This window comes from Lygodium microphyllum, chromosome 22 (assembly GCF_053477565.2).
Source record: "Lygodium microphyllum isolate KBCC chromosome 22, Lygodium_microphyllum_v1.1.10, whole genome shotgun sequence".
NCBI classification, from domain to species: domain Eukaryota; kingdom Viridiplantae; phylum Streptophyta; class Polypodiopsida; order Schizaeales; family Lygodiaceae; genus Lygodium; species Lygodium microphyllum.
In genome coordinates, this window is record NC_141156.1 from 88,874,530 (window position 1) to 88,892,803 (window position 18,274).

Here is an 18,274-nt window from a genome sequence, read left to right on the forward strand (position 1 = left end):
CCATGTCGATTGATGAAGGTTTGCATCAAGGGAGTATTAAGGCGAATGGAGGTGAAGAAGCTAAGGAGGGGAATCTCTGCTTATAGGCTAAATATTGGACAGTTTCAAAAACAGCGAAGGCTCGGCAATCTGGGAGGGTGGGAGCACAAGTATCAGTTGCTTTGAGCAGATTACAAAACCCATAAAATATACGACTATGGATATATTAAAGACATGGACTAATGTTGGTCTGATATATACTCGGGAGGATCTGTTTACATCACAGACTTACCCCAAGGACGAGATATCACATGCTGATGGTGAAAAGCAATGGATGTCTCATATGATTTAACAGAGCTTGGAAGGTCGCCTGTTGCTGTTTCCTGTACTGGTGTTAAGTCAATTCTTGACATTCCCAGAACGTTAGAGTACCTTGAGACTGAAGGTGTTACTGTATACAAGACCAATGAGTTTCCTGCTTTCTTTACTCGCCACAGTGGCTGCAAGGGGAAAGAACCCCAACATGACCCTTCCCATAGGGTCTCATACAAGGTGCGAACTTTAGTTTGGATTTACAGAGTGGACTACTCATTGGGGTGCCAATCCTGGAAGAACATGAAGCAGCTGCCAAGCCGATTGAGTCAGCAATCAGTAGATCTTTGCAAGAAGCATTGAAGCAAAAGATTAGTGGAAGCACAATCACCCCCTTTTTACTCAAAAGAGTCAATGAAATTACTGGTGGAGCCTCGCTTGCTGCAAACATAGAGCTGGTTAAGTCTTCTGCAAAGGAAAGTCTGATGACAATGTGACCATCATATTGAATGATATCTCATCGTGGTTGGATGACAGAATAAGGTCCGAGTCCGTTCATGACTGAAGATTTCCATCTTCATATGTACTAAATTACTGTTACCCGAGGGGAGACTTACCGAGTATCGATGTTTCGTATTAAGGAGTGATTTTGCTGGTTTTTCTCCTATGCCAAGAACAGATTTGTGACTTCAAATTCCTTATAGTATTGGACATTATTATGATCTGTACTAAAACTGTTTTCTAAACCTCTTGTATATACCTCTGAGGATCTTCTGTATTCGTCTTTAATTGCTGCTGTAATTATTCTGAAGAAATATAAATATGATCCTTTGTGGAGGCCGCTACAATTGACGATCTATCCTTCTATCCTGAAATTATTCAAAGTCCTCAGTGGTCGCGACTTGGCTTTCGAAAACCCTTCGACAACGAAATATATGAAAATTTAAAGACATGTTGTTTTACATTTGGACTTATGAAAATAAATATTGTTTCAAGTCTTGTTGAGCATCCAACTAACCATGAGGAGGACATATTAAATTGGATCAATGCTTGTGAAGAGAATAAAGAAGCATGGCTACTAATAGCCATATATGAAGGGATTTTCCACATCTTTTTTAGGGTTATGAGATGTAATGATTAGGGTTGTTTTATAGAGAGGGATCATAGAGTTGTGCATGATGTTTTTGTAAAGCCCTTGCAATCAAGTGCTTGGAATGAGAAGGTTTTTGTTAAGAATAAGAAGAGTGGGGTTCTAGCTACATTTTTTTCATCCAAAAGGGTGCCATATAAAGGGGTCATTTACTAATCAAATAGAAAAGGGTTGTGCTTTACTTTGGAAAAAGTAACAGATAAGGGTATTTTTAAATAGGCCTTGAATGTATGTGATATAGAGGGTTTACATACAGTGAATCCCTTGAGAATTCTAGGAATGCATCGTGTAGAAGGGCCATTGGTTTCTGATGAAGATGATGTTGGTTATTTGTCTCTAGAGACTTCCTTATAGGATGAGTGGTGCCCTAGGGAGATTAGGAACATTGCTGATATGTTGGATAAAGTGGACCAAAAAACACATGCATGTGATTAGACCTCCTTCTCAAAGTCTCAAGAGTGTGAAGAATGTACTAGTATAAAAAGAGATGTTGGATAAACAGAAAAAGTTGTTGATATGTTGGATAAAGTGGACCCAAAAACACATGCATGTGATGAGACCCCCTTCTCAAAGTCTCAAGAGTGTGGAGAAGGTGCTAGCATAAAGAGAGATGATACTATAACTTTTACTTGTGATGTATCTTATGTCCTAGTTGAAGATGAGCAAGAAGAAGAGGATTAAGGTTATGATGACCCTATAGTAAATACCAAATGGGGGAAAATATAGTAAAAAGAACCAAAGAGAGATTTTGGGTATGGCATTGGATGTAAAAGGAGAAGATAATCAAAAGGAAAAAATAATATATTATTAAACTATGCTTGGAATTGGGAAGAACAGGAGCTAGTGCTACGCAAGATGGCAAAGACTTGGTTATGGAGTAGATAGAGGAGCCCAATATTTAAATATCTAAGTCTCCACTCCTAATAGATGGTTAGGGGTGCAGTTGAGTAACATAGAGAAAGGAGATAATGCTATACAAGACATTGATGTTTTAGCTAAGGTTCCCAATGTATATAGTTTAGATATTTGTAAATTCCAAGGAAACATATTAAAGATATATGAATTTAAAGTGATACAAATTGTCTTATTGGATGAAAAGAGGTTACATAGTGGTGTATAAGAGAGGACCTTCTAGCTAGGTAAGCTATTTAGTTGTACATACATTGATAGTGCATCTATTGGTATCTTGTGTTAAAAGGCAATAATATTTGGGTTTTCTTTTTGACTTGGGGTATTAGGTTTAAGAGTGAAAAGTGTGATTGTAGATAAATAGGTTTATTATATGTGTGCAAGGCTTCATAGGATGTACAAGCTATGGTGTGCCAAATTAATAGGTTCTATTTATATAAATGTGTCAAAAACATAGTTGAGGGATAATAGATGACTGTAGTTTTTGTCCTAGAGCATTTTGACCTAGAAATCTAGTTTAGGAAGGGTTGGATCTTACAAGGTGAGTCTAAAACAAGAAAGAAAAGCCCTAGAAGGATAGTATAACATTGCATTTAACGTTTACATTTTATTAGTTTTACAGAGATCAATTGGAGGAGAAGCCATGTAACTATGCTAAAATGAGTTTTGTTTTCTTTGACGTAGAACTTAACACCCATTGGGGGGTGTTTCATTGAGCACTACACTGCACTAGGTTTCCTGCATCAATGTTTTACAAAATATAACCATTCCATTAGGGAGATAAAACACTAAGAATCACATTCAATACATTGCATGGCATGAGGCCTATGAAGGCTATGCTTTGCAAAACCTAGAAGCACATGCACAAGAGTGGGAACCTTTCATTGAGCACACACTTTTTGACATTATACATTAGGGAGAGGCCAATATTAATTAGGAACCTTGGGGATAGTGAGTGAGGTGGAGGGGAAAGTTTAGGTCCATGTAGTACTCCATGAGCATGAGATGGGTTTTATGATTTCATTGTATCAGTAATGAGAGCATGAGAGTGGTGGGTAGCATGCATTCCATATTCTCAATGAGAAGTGAGCTTCAAAGTGTAATGGTTCAAACCATAATAAGAGAACCTATTTGTGTGCATGCATGCATGAAACACTAGCACTAGTAAGGCTAAGCAGAAGGTGTTTTGATGCAATCATCTTTCCTAATGTAAAAATTGGGTTCTTAATGTGCATTGCATATCTAACAAAGTTGAATTATCCTTCAACAACATAGCTTATGTTTGGAAATGATTTTTTTCGATGGTATTGGCATCATTTTAATTAAGTGCAAAAGGGTTCCAACAGGCATTAAAGCAAGAACTTAGGTTTTCCAATCATAGAGAGTTGAAAGAGGCGATGGGCTAAGTATGGATCTTCCATTGATATAAGGGGTGAGATATTTATGTAAATGTGGCCATGAGTGCATGATGTAAATTTATTTTCTTTTTAAAAACTTTATGTGCTTGGATAGGGACCTAGTTAATGCACATAGTGCAAATCAATATTTGTAAGTATTCCAATGATGTGAGCATTACTTTGTTTGTGTTACATATTTGGTTCATGAATAGACTAGAGGATGGAATATTTATATGTGTGTGGGAGGGGGGAACTACTAGATTCCATGCATCCATTGATATTGAATAGGTTGAAGTGGTAGCATACAATAGCTTACTATACTGTTGTCCACCGAGATTAAAAGGCTTTGTGGTAATCCAAATCAAACCTTATAGAGGATCATAGGCTAATATTGCCCATTATCATCTTCATAAGCTCTATTTTTAGCAATCTTTCACAAGTGGAACTTCATTCTCTTCTTCTAGATTTTTAATAGTAAACATGCTATTGACATTTCTTTCTTGTCTACACATTTAGCAGCATGATCAACACTATGGTTCTCCCCAAATTCGAAACATAGACCCTTTTCTTTGTGATCTTTGAAAAGATCCATAGGAATAACCTTTTGACCTGCTTGGGCTAAAGTATTCATAGCCTATTTTCAACTTTCTTGCTTTCTATTTTGGAACTAAATTCTATCTTAAAACTTACTTGCTACCATGACACATTAAAAGGTGGATAGGTTGGAAGTTTAGGGTTGCTATTGTCCACTAACTACTACTAATGAATTGTCGAATTAAAGCATATACTCTCATAAATAATGCATTAATTTTCAATCCTAACACAACTATAATAAATACAAAAGTGAATCCAAGATCAGCTGTGGACAATCGATTAGGAAAATCCAAGATGACATTGTTAGGTATATCCTACAACAAACAGGATATATAAGAGCAACTAGTGGTAAAGATGTATACAACCAGTATCAAGATCCATCACAATCTTAATATGTTAGGGAGAGATGTATCCAATGGACATAGACATCGTGCATAAAAGAGAACTACCAAATTCACAACCTACAATTGAGCCAGCCCATGATGTACTACTTGGAAACCACATTTTCTTTTACATCATCTACAACAATTTCCTTTTTAGTAGTATACCAACTACTCATCTCATCAAATATAACAAATTTTCTTACCATTATCTTGTGTGTAATTGGATTATAATATGCATAAGCCTTTTGTTCAAGGGAGTAGCTAGCAAATACACAATTCTTGAGTTTAACTCCAACTTCTTTCTTTGCTCATCAAGAACATGTACAGATATAATGCATCCAAATACTTTAATATGTGAAAAGCTTAGTTTCTTGCTAGTAAATTTCTTCTCTATTGTCAATCATATTGTTAAAGAACAAAATATACAATGGAATAATGAAAGACACAAGATCGATGAAAGAGACAGTGCACAAGATTTAACAGAGAACAAGAATCCATTATGATAAAAGTACAATGGTTGAGCATGAACTCACACAATCTACAAGGTTCCTCTCTCCACACAAAGTTACTGCAAGTAGATGTGTGATGGATAATGGACTATGGCCATAATTCTTCCTTTTATAGATAAAATTAAAGGAGTTGTCCTACCATAAAATAGGTTGGCTAATTACCAAAAAAAGAATAAAGAGAATACCCATAAATTTGTCCTTGGGTTCATATGAACTTGTGATATCACCACTTCTAACACCCTCTCTTAGAGAGTAGGTTAAAAAACAATAAAGAAGAATACCCTAGATGTAGTGTGGTGTGATATCCCGACTTTAATTTCAAATCTTCCCGACTTCTCACAAAATGGACTTGAAGAAGTCTAAACCATTAAATAGAGAATGTCTCAAGCAAAATGGCCCGAGGTTCGTAACTTGACATTTTCCCGAATTGATAAGGACTGTAGCCATCCGTCACGGAAGTTACCGCATGAACATGAGTCATGGGCCATAAGTCAAATTTAACCAAACCCATTTAAAACTTGGCAAGTAAGACAAATCACAAACCTTTAAGCCTTAAATCTTAAAAGCTTATGAAAATAAAGAAGAAGATGTTGACGAACAAGCCATCACCCCTCCTTTTTTAATTTAAAAACAGCACCTTTAACCCCCAAATTTGGAGTTCCTATTTTTGGATGAAAAAGCTTGAATTCTCCTTCTCTAATTTAGGAGTTAACTCCAGTAATCTCCCCTTTTCTCAATTCGATGAGAGGTTTGGATTGAAGCAATATCATTCGAGAGCCAAGTGAATCAATCATGGTATCTATGGCAAGCTCTCTAGACCTCAAAGATCAAATCGTCAGCATCGAATTGCATCTTGAAAGCTTCTAGATTGCTGATTTACCAGGATACCCTCCATAAAGAGTTCTTCTTCTTGGCCACAACCCTTCTTCAATTTAGCTATAAATACGAGGCATGATGAGCCATTGAGGGCAGTCCGAGCAAGAGTGTGTGTACCTTTGTCTTCAGCATGCCATAAATGTCCCTTTTTGGTCTCTTTCCTTATGTATTGGTAACCTTAAAGCCTTCTCTACTATTTCAAGGCTAAGCACAACTTCTATCCTTTTTGGAAAATCGTCCTTACTTGACGATCACCATACCACTGTTCTTTCTCACATCAAAAGTTCTAAGGAACACTGTGCACTTGTTGTGGTCAATCTTCTGGATCTTCTGGCCAACCTTCTCTATGTATCTGTGGAGATTGCATTGATCGAATATTTGTCTCACCACATCTTCCTTGTTCAACAGCTCTCCCAAATTCTTGACGATCTAGTATTGTAGCTAGTTGTAGACTTGTGTCTCAGTGGGGCCAAATGATATCTATTGTGCTCTTCCTCCAAGAACAAAATTTATCATGCCATCTCGAGTTCTTGTTATGGTGCAACAACTTACAATTAGCTCACTTGAGAGTAACTTTTGCATAGAAAGAAAAAGTTTAAGAACAAACACTATGGAATGGTGTGATGCTCCAATATGGAATGGAATTTTTTTATGCTTCAAGCAATCCACACATTCCAAGCATGAATTTTCAAAAAAAAATCGTCAAGTACAAGTTCCCTTTATTCGTTCTTTTTATCTTTTGAAGTTCAATTTGAGGTTCTGAAGTTCCAATTCTTTTTCACCTCACCCCCTTTCCTTTGGGAATGATGAAGATCCTTCCTAGGATTGGAGGATAAAGGGTTAGGGGCATTAAGCACTCGCTTGTTGTGCTTTAATTCTTTAGAAGCTAAGCATAGAACTATGGATTATACTCTAAGTGGATATGATGTTCCATATTTTTAGGCCTAATGCCTATGTATGTAATCTAGATCGGGATATTGGTGAGGAAGTCACCAGACTTCATCTTGCTAGTAGCGACATGCAATGGAGTTGAGATCTAAATAGGGATGGGCCATAATATGCTCTTCTAAAAGTCGACTGCACGTGATCCTCATGACGTGATGGCCAATACTCTAAAAATGATGTAGGAGCCACACAGGTCAGATCATACTTAGAGGTTTTGATTGCATGTCTTTGCTTGGCATCAGTCATAATTTGGTAGCCCTCCTGTTCCTGTTGGAGACGGAGAGCATACCATTTTCACAGAAAGGAAGAGTCAGATTTGGTTAACTATTTTGGCTCTTCTAGTTCTTGGGTTGTTGTAGAGACTTTGCTCTTGCTATAAGAGGTGAGCAACCACTATTTGAGAGCTTGCTCTCGAGAAATCTCGTAGCAAACAAGTCCTCGGTCACCTCAAGAATCTTAACAAACATGAATTCATATTCTTCCCAAGTGGAAGGTAGGGAATGTACTTCCATTGCTAATGGCTTGTCAAGGAGGCCTAATTTCAACTATTCATAGCTTTTAGCAAATGTGGTGAAGGTAGCATCCAAGCACCTGATCCAAGTGACTAGGTCATCCCCAATATTTGCAGCGAGGTTGAAGACCAAAGTAAGGGTAGATCTCCACTTATAGGAGGGTCTAAGGCTTGCGAAAAGTTGGTGGACTTGAAAGCTTAGCTATACTAAAGCCTACCTCATGGGTTGTTCAGTGGGGTGTCTGTCACCCATACATACAATGGATTAGCCTTGCAGCTCAGTTGATGTGCTACTCTCTACTTGTGGAGTATTTTGGGACTATAGAAATGTCAAGTTGAGTAAATTCAGGTGTAGTGGCCTACGATTTTGGTTGATAGACTTATTGAGGCTTGATGGGTCTAGTTCCTTTTGGGTCAATTCGTCTCTCATACCAAGCTGGCTATTAGTCTTTATGGAGATGGCTTGGAAGGCGGTGGTGGTGGCTGAGGGACACCCATGCCACTTGTGGACTTGGGAAACCAAATCCAAGTGTTGCCTTCCTAGTAGCCTTGAGCATACAATAAGACTTTGAGCACCCATCATGGCTTGTTGACCATTCATTAGCTCCTGTAGCACTAGTTGTGTCCTCTAGGCCTAGGACTTGAGGTTTTGAGATTATGAGTTCATGCGAATTGTCTTCTAAGTGATTGCGATTGTCATTTGGGCACCCATTTGAGATGTTGCTCAGTGGCTTTGGGAGCATTTAGTGGTGATCGCGACTGATTGGTTGTGATGGGTTAGGATAAGTCACAACCCCTCTCTTTAGGCTTGGCACTAATTTGCTCTATCGGTGGTGCTACGGTCATAGATGTAGTCATGTTGCTACCCCTGCTAAAATTCGTTACTATCCAAACATTGCCAATGGCAAGGTGAATGTGTTGTGAGTTATAGTCTACATTGCAATGTGCTTGTTTCTTGAATGCATGTCCTAGTAGTGACTCCTTACCAATGGCTTTGGTGTTAGGCATCATGTAGAAGATCATCGATAGGCTTTCAATCTCGATAGAGATCACTATCTTACACTTTTCCAACAGTGAGAATAAGACTGTCCCCCAAATGGGATAAGTTTTGTATTATTAGGTTGCAATTGGGGCTGACCAATGAGAGTCCAATGATCATACGTTGTTGTGATGCTATGCGGACACAGTGTGAAAAAGCATGGAATACATCATCATCTGACTTCTTTATTGATCTAGAGAGTCAATATGATTTGAGTCATTAGTACTAGTGTGAGTTGCATGGATTATCCAAAAATACTAGATTTTTGGATAATTTTAGCCTATTTTTTATACTATTTATTATAAAAATTTGAAAAAGTTAGAAAAGCTTCTAGATTAGGATGGCATGCAAAAAGCAAGTTGCTTTTTTAGCTAGTTAGGAGATGGTTTGACAAAAGACATAGAAAAAAGAACAAGAACCATACAAGATGGGGATTGGGTATTGGTTTATGATAGCAATTTAGACAACCAGCATACATGCGTAAAGTTTCCAAAAGATGGTTTGGACTTTATGTGGTAAGACAAGAGTTTGATAATGCTACTTCTGCATAAAATGAACTGGATAGAATAGTCATAAAACTTTTGGTAGCAGGGAAAAGAATCAAATTATTCAAGAGGCAAGAATCTACTGCCTATTACTTGCCAAAATTGGAAGAAAATGGTGGCCATGATATAGGGGATAGCCATGAAGATATGGAAGATGAAGAAGCAAAGGATATGGTTACAGAGGATTAGGACTTAGAATCCAGTGACAACTAGGATTTTGGCACATACCAGAGGATGTGCAAGTTCAGAGGGGGTGGATGCCGTGATGCTATGCGGACATAGTGTGAAAAAGCATGGAATGCATCATCATCTGACTTCTTTATTGATCTAGAGACTCAATGTGATCTAAGTCATTAGTACTAGTGTGAGTTGCATGGATTATCCAAAAATACTAGATTTTTGGATCATTTTATCCTATTTTTGATATTATTTATTGTAAAAATTCGAAAAAGTTAAAAAAGCTTCTAGATTAGGATGCGAAAAGCAAGTTGCTTTTTCAATCAGTTAGGAGATTTTTCATAAAAAAGACAGATGGGCGAAATTGTGCATGTCGCAATTGCTATTGATAGGCTGAAAACTACAGTTTGAACTGGAAGAGGAAGAAGTGATCTGGGAGATTTGTGAGCAGGTGTCCTACAGTTTTGCCCCCCTTTCGGAGCCAATGGAGCCATTAGATTTGGGTTCTGAGAAGCAAAGAGGGAGCTCTTATTTCTGATTCACGTTTTTGTTCTATGGGGGAGCTCCAGGAGATCTAATGCCTTGAGAGTGCTTTGAGTAGTGCCAAACAAAGGATTTGAGGTTTTGTCAATACATATTGATTTGATTCATTGTGCTTTGTTATTGTTGTGTTTACCTCTTGTGTATTCTTTATCTTCTTTTCCATCTCCTATCTCTACTTCCTTCTACCTTTGAATCTAGAAGGAATTCTATGCTTCTTTACTTCTTTACTTCTATGCAAAGAAGCTAGAGTTGACCAATGTAGAACAAGATAATATGCCCATATATTTTACCACGGATTGTTTGTGTACAAAGTGCATCTATACAGATTATGGAAATACATATGTTGGATTCAAGAGATCCCTAAGGGAGGAGTATTTCATAGAGGATACAAACAGAGTAACCAAGTGGAATTTCCTAGACAAGGCTAATAAATCTACAAAGGGCCTCTTCACTCTTGAGCTACAAAGAGAGTTTGAGATAAAGTTTGATGAATTGGATAGTGTAATGCAATTATCTCTTCACTCTTCAATGTGTAGGATGTTGTATATAAACTAGTGAAGAGTTAGAGAAGAAGAGAGCCATTAGCCATGCCTAGGCCTATGCCCAATTAATCACCCCTTTCAAAGTGAGTAATTAGGTAGTTTCCTCCTATGCCTTCTCTCGATTCTTCAAAAGATAGTGCCATGGATGAACTTATGAAAAATATGTGGGATTCATAAATTAATCTTGCTAAACTTAAAGAGTTAGGGAAAGCTTCTACTTCAAAGACCCCACACAGGAAAGATTTTGTTTACTTTGCATATGATGTGCTAGTATAGAGCATGACCACACAAGCTATGAGTCATACATAGATGCTTTAAGAAAGAATTTGATTTTTTGAAAGGATGGGAAGATTCATGCAAGTGAAATTGGTATGCCCCTTTTTATGAACTTTGGAAAGGGAGGTATATAGAATATTCTTAAAGATCTTGCAGTATAGGATGCATATGTAGCACTAGATGTTGCTAACTATGCATTACAAATAGAGAGAATCCATTTTTTAGTGCAAATAATAAAGTAGAGTTATGGACCCATGCCATGTAAGCTGCACATATGGTAAAGTGATAAAGAAAAAGTTAAATGACGTAGGCTGGAGAATTATAGAGAACACTGGTTGGGATTCCCATGTGGATTTCTATTGTATCTATGCTTATTTGGCAAAGCAAATTATATATATATAATGGTGGAAGATAAAATGGAAAATTTTGATAGAAACCCAGGGACCTCAAAGAGGGTTACTAGAGAGTCTGGCAGGACACATGGTAAGTAGTCTATTTCTCCTGGTTGTTAGAGAGCAAAACATGGAAGATATACAAAAGAGGAAAGAAAATTACAGAAAATAAAAAGGGAAAGACAAAGGGAAAGCAACTAGGATACACGCTACTCTTTGACATAAAGATGGCCATAAATCTTAAAAAGGTTTTGGAAGAGAGGATTCTAAATAGTAAAATTAAGTTTACATTTGGTGAAACCCTTGGAATTGCAAAAAGAGAGTTCCATGAAAAATTGATAGACATTATCTCTTAAAAAATACTATTTATGGGTGATCCAACTTAGGCTATGATACAAAGTGAAGAAGAAATAAGACTACAAGTCATAAAACTGGTTTTTGAACATGATGCAAATGTAGAGCCTGCTTGTGAAGAAGCATAAGAGCTTATTGTAGATAGTGTTAAAGTGAAAAATGTTGTAGAGAAAAATGTGATATGCAATAAAAACATAAAAGATGTATGGGCTATGCACTATACACAGGATGAAGTGGCTTAAGGTGGGGTACCAAGTAGTCATTGAAAGACTTTGGGCATTTTCTATTCTATGATGTACTTTCATGTTCTAATCCTAATGCCCAAGGTCTCTCCTACTATGTACAACCTAGCCCTTACCGGCAGACAATAGCACTACCCTTTATCCCAACAACCTCACCCTAAAGGCAATGTTCCCAAAGGTAGAGGAAAGGAATCAACTAATTCTAAGTATGTACAAAGCTTGAGAGACTATACCCAATATCCATCATCTGCCAGCAATGGGCAAACCTCTCTGCTGGAAGACCCTTCATGAGAAGGTCTATAGGGTTATCATTAGTGTGCACCTTGACTAGCTCAATGCTCTTGTTGTCAAGTACCTCTCTGATGAAATGATACTTCACCTATATATGTTTTGTCTTTTCATGAAAGACAATATTCCATGATAACATGATAGCACTTTGACTATCACAGTGGAGAACACAAACCTCAGTATATCCAAGCTCAACAACCAAGCATGACAGCCATAAGGCTTCTTTGCATGCCTCAGTGTGGCACCCATATATTCTACCTTCGTAGTAGATAGTGCAACACAATTTTGCAGCCTGAATACACAAGAGATAGATCCCCCTATGAAGTTAAACACAAACCTTGTAGTGGACTTCTTGCAATCCACATGTCCAACAACACCATATTGGGGAATATGGGAATTTCCCATAAGTTTGGGACGCGTGGTCAAATTTTTGGATTTGTCATAACTTGAACACTATAACTCCAAATTGAGCGTTCTATAGCTCAATAGATTCCATTTTTCAAGCGCTTTCCAATGATAGGTTACATCATATGGTTTTGAGAAACTTATGAGCATGTTATCCGGGTGCCACCTTTTTTGTATTAAAAAAATGGGAATCGAGAGATTCCCAAACTCACTAATATTGTGTTCAACATAGTCCGCATCCATAAAGCCAATGATATATATCTTCTGCTTACCAAAGAAGATGCAAAAATCCTTTGTGCCCCTGAGGTATCTTATAATACGTTTCCCTACTTCCCAATGCTTCTTGCCAGGGTTTGCCATGCACTTGCTAAATGCTCCCACTGCAAAGGCAATGTTTGGACGTGTAGCAACCATAGCATACATCAAACTGCCATCGGCTGAAGCATACAAAATCTTGGCCATTTTAGCCTTTTAAACATTAGATGTAGGGTTGTCCTTTGCACTAAGTTTTACATATGGAGGCAATGGAACTCTGATTGCTCTCCCCCTTTCATATTGAAATGTTGCAAAAACTTGGATATATACTCCTGCTGAGATAGATAGAGCAACCCCTTCAATCTATCTTTGAGTATCCACATCCCAGGAATGTGATTGGCATTACCAAGATCCTTCATGTCAAAGCTACCATGAAGACTTTGCTTCAATGAATCCAAGGCATGAGTAGGGGCCAACAATCAGCATGTCATCAACATATAGAACCAAGATAATCAGGCTGCCATCTACTGCCTTCTTGGTGTACAAGCAGTGATCAACTTGACTTCTCTGAAAGCTGTGAGACTATATGAAAGTATCAAAATTATGATGCCATTCCCTTGGTTCCTATTTTAGCCCATAAAAACTTCATTTAGTTTATAGAACAGTCTCTTTGACTTTTGCAAAAAAACCTTCAGGCTACTACATATATATGTCCTCATGCAAATCACCATGTAGTAAGAATTTAGTCTTTACATCCATTTGTATGAGCTCCATATCTTCACTTGGTACCAATCCCAAAATGGTTCTTAGAGTAGTCATCTTGACTATAGGAGAGAAGATCTTGCCAAAGTCAATTCCATATTCCTGCTTGTACCCCTTTGCAACTAATTGTGCTTTGTACTTTGGTGAAGAACTAGAAGTGACCTTCATCTTGTAAACCCACTTGCATGGAAGAGAACCTGCTAACTGAACCATCTGCATTATGCTTGACTTTGTAAACCCACTTATAGCCAATATAGCTTTCTTACCCTTAGGTAAAAGTATCAAATCCCAAGTCTTATTGGCTTCTAATGCAGCCATCTCCTCATCCATTGCTGCATCCCAATGAGCATGACCAACAACATCCTCGAATAGTTTTACCATATAAGCATAATGGTGAGCTCCATAACCTTCAAAACCAAATCTTTTAACATGGTATCTAATCCTACTAGATCTTCCTACCACTGGATCAGTCAATGAAGCCTTTACATTACTATGAGCTCTCTGTCTCGGGTAAGTTACTCATGAATATATGTGTGCATCATGTGGGTTCAAAAAAAAGTATTTTAAAAATACCATTTTTATATATATTTTACATATAGATGGGTGTAATATAAAGGTGTTATTTACATATTCAATTGAAAAGGGTAATGTTTTATTCAGGAAAAATTCACAGATTAGGATATTTATAAATAGGCCTTGAAGGCACGTGATATAGAGAATATATATATAGTAACTTTCCTGAGCTCTTTGTACACCTGGTATCCTGACTGAAGGAATGCCAAGCTCATCATCCAAACTCTCTGAACCACTAGAATCTCCATCAAATCCCAAATGAGTGGTAGATGCATCATTACCATCTAGCACTTTCTTATTTTCTTTATCCTTCCCTGCAACAGTAATAGTTCCACCTAAAGATGTGGGACTACTCCTTAGTCTCCCAGACCAAGGGCTCACTATAGGTATAGTACCAGATGATGTTTCTGGTCCACTAAGACTCTATGATTTTTATTTTTCTTTTTGCACATAATTGTCCTGATTATTTTCATCATCTAATACATCACCAGTAGGTGCATATCAGCTGTCCATGTCATCAAAGATAACATCCCTGCTCACTCTGAACTCACCTCTGATAGGGTTATAACAACGATAGCTTTTCTGCTCTAAAGAGTACCCAATAAAAATTACATTTTTCAGCCTTTGGATCAAGCTTCTTCCGTAGCTCATCTAGCACATAAACATATGCAATACATCCAAATACCTTCAAGTGCGATACATCAGGCTTCTTGCTAGTAAAGTACTCTTCAGGAGTCATCCCATGAACTATAGCTGTGGAAGTTCTGTTCATAATGTAGACAATAGTATGGACAGTCTCACACCAAAAATGTTTGGGCATATTCTTTTCATGCCATTAATGCTCATGCAACTTCTGTAATATGCCTGTTTTCTCTTTCTACAACACCATTTTGTTGTGGGGTATACCTGCAAGTAAATTGCCTCTTTGTCCCATGAGTCCTCAAGAAGCCACTGAACTCATTAGAGAGGTACTCTCCCCCTCCATCTGATCTCAAGCACTTTACTTTTAAGCATTTTTCTATTTCAACAACTGCCTTAAAAGATTTGAAGTGCTCAAGCACATTTCTATTTTCCTTCATGAAGTATACCCATAGCTTCCTTGAACAGTCATCAATAAATGTGACAATTTATTTGCTGCCACTAAGAGATACATTCTGTGTAGGCCCCCAAATATCTGTATGCACTACATCAAGTATTTTTCTACTCACTTCTCTATCATGTGAGAAGGGTTGTCTTGCCTACTTACCAAACTGGCATGCTTCACAGACTTTATGCAATTCTGCAACTCTAAAAGAAGGCAACCCTGTAACCAATCCTCTAGACTACATTAATTTTAGCCTTTGTATATTTGCATGTCCAATACGTTTATGCCATATTTCAATATCTGCAACTACTTCTTTTTCTTTAGCATACATAGCAGCATCCATCTCAAGAATTCCAGTATCTAAAGTGAAAAATTGGCCAACTCTACTTCCTTTTGTAACCAACTTGCACTTATCATTAAAGTCTTCTACAAAACAATCTTTTGCATTGAACTAGACCTACAATCCCTGCTCTACCATTTGGCCAACAGACACTAGATTCTTTGTAATTGATCGCACATGTAATACATCTCTCAAACTCTTTGTCTGGCCATCATACAAGGACAAGGAAACCTTTTCAATGTGTGAAATTGGGTGGCATGAATCATCACTCGTCTGAACATAACCTGGGTTTTGTAAGTCCTGCATCTCTTCAAACCATTCAACATGACTGGCCATATGATTAGATGCACCTAAATCGATATACCATACATCATCATGTGTCCCCTTTCCTATAATTGCATTCATCATATGCTGCATTACAAACAAACACTCATTTTTATCTTCATTCTATTGTGAAGACGATGGATAGTTTCCTTGCTGCAATTTACCACTGTGAGTATCATCCTTGTTTGCATAGCAATGGGCTGCAATATTGCCTGTTTTGCCACAATAATGGAAAAAAATAGTAGAATTTCCAAAACCTCTATTCTTCCATCCACCTCTTCCTCTAGAGCTCCCCGTGCCTCTAAATTTTCCTTTGCCTCTAGAAACCTACATTTTACCAAATTGTTGATTGAACCTGTTTTGTTGGTTATCGCCAGCATGTCCCATACCACGCCCTCTCAAGAGGTCTACTACATCCCCTTCTTGAACTCAAGTAAAATGCTTGGACCTATTCATAATTTCTTTTAGATGAATCAACCTATATATTGATCTCTTCAATAATCATAAGAGAGATTAGCTCATCAAAATCCGAAAAATGGCTTCCGTACATATAGTGAAGTAACAAATGATTTCCATGCCTTCTTATTATTAAGGCCACTTAGAGTGGATGAAACCAAATCATCATTATCATCTGGCATTGCATCAATCGATTCTAAAGCATCTACAATGCTTCTCACCTTCAACACATACTCATTGACATACATTTTTCCTTTCTTCAAAGCATTCAACTCTTGCTTGAGTCTTTCCTGCCTTTGTATTTACTGAAAACATGCTCTCAAAAATTTTCCATGCTGCATGTGAAGTTTTTGCATTCCTGATATGTCCCAACATAGTATTATCAATGACTACAGATAGCCAATACATCACCTTTTTGTCTTTTGCATTCCACTCTTTCCATGCTTTTAACTCATCTGCATTCAGAGGGATACCCTTTATGAGAAAACTCATAAAGACCCTTTCCAGTGAGAAAGTTCGTTACACAGAACTTCCATGAAGGGTATTTGTTCTTGTTAAGCTTCTTAATAATGGGATTTCGACTGTTCTCTGCCAATTTCACAAACAAGGATACAACAGAGCAAGCTAGTCTTCTGCAATCTTTCATAACACATGCACATCAATACACCAAGCAACCTTTTTCACTAATTGCTCACGTGCACATGTAATCTATAACCTATTTGTAGATAAACCTTATGTTTGCTTTCTGCAAGCACCTCAAAAATTACAGATTCGCAATCTGCACATCCACTTTTGGTCAATACAACTGAAATCACAGTGTACCCTGAAATTGTTGTCCGCAATCTTGCAGCTCTAAAACGGGGCTAGAAACGGCCTCAAACGCCCAAAATAATTGCGGGAAAGCCCTACAAGGATCATCTGTAGAATATACAGTGATCTGCTCACACACCAAATCTCACAGTAATCTGAGATTTTTGCTCGACCCTGCTTTCGGTGCCTCCACTAGCACTATCCAAGCGAGAGAGTGGAAGAATGGGAGAGCTTCTTACCCGTTGCTTTCTTTCTCGAACCTTGCTTCTTCTCCTTCACTTCAGCCTTCAAAATCAGCCCCTCTCAGTGGCGCGGCTAGGGGACTTACTTGAGGTGCTTGCCAAACACACACAGTATACACAAGAGGAAGATCACTCAAGAACTCAAGAAGAGAGATGGAGGCCAAAACGTTTTCTTGCTGATTTCTTCTTCTTCTTTTTACACTCTAAACAATGTAAAAAAGTTATAGATAAGATACAACATAAAGAAAAGTGGCCTACTAAGTCAAACAGTGGATAACGGACTACACTAATTAGTAGTTGATTAGTGTAGTCGGTTATACACCGCACGTGTTGAGCTTGCCATCTCAACACTAAGGGCTTATTCAAAGCTTAATATGTTAACTAGAAGTAAGCATTGACCAAGCAGAGATTAGCTAGAACCCTAACTCTATGTCTTTTTAGGGGATCAAAGTGAGACCATGCCCTATGGCTAGAGGAGTCAGTGTACCTATACTCCCCCTTGTTTCTTACTCTCCTTGAATCAAATGTGACAATAGATGGTTTTTTTAAACTTTAGGTAACATGTAAATCCTTATGGGTTAGGATCAGAACCTCCTATTGCAAATAGACTTGAGAAAGCCTAGGCAACTAATCCCATTTTATTCTAAGAAGTATGGGGTGGTGTCCCTTAGGAATAGTCTGTCAATGAACCACTAAATTGTGGTGCTGAGAACTCTCAATTGTGCACATTACAATCAAACGAGAAATCTTTGATACCAAAGTTAGCATTAGCATAGTGAACAAAGATGTGCTTCATGCATGCAGAAGCCCATCAATTGAGTTTATGTATTTTATTTTAATGGCCACCAATGTATTCAAGGTTCTGCCACCGATGGTGTGTCAAAAGAGTGGCTAGTCAAGATTACCAGAGTAGAATTTCTTACTCAACTTTAATAATTTACTGCTTAGATATCCTTCCATGCATAACACATGGCCCATTGAGGATCGGGGCAATAGTCTACTCTTCCTCGAGAATAAAAAGTATGTAATACAAATAGAAATGGAGTTATGGAAAACCCCC

At 37.7% G+C, this 18,274-nt stretch overlaps 1 pseudogene; it reads left to right on the forward strand.

Annotated features, from left to right (window-relative positions):
• Window positions 1–309: 309 nt before the first annotated feature.
• On the forward strand, window positions 310–788 carry LOC148017394 (pseudouridine-5'-phosphate glycosidase pseudogene; annotated as a pseudogene).
• The last annotated feature ends 17,486 nt before the right edge of the window (window positions 789–18,274 follow it).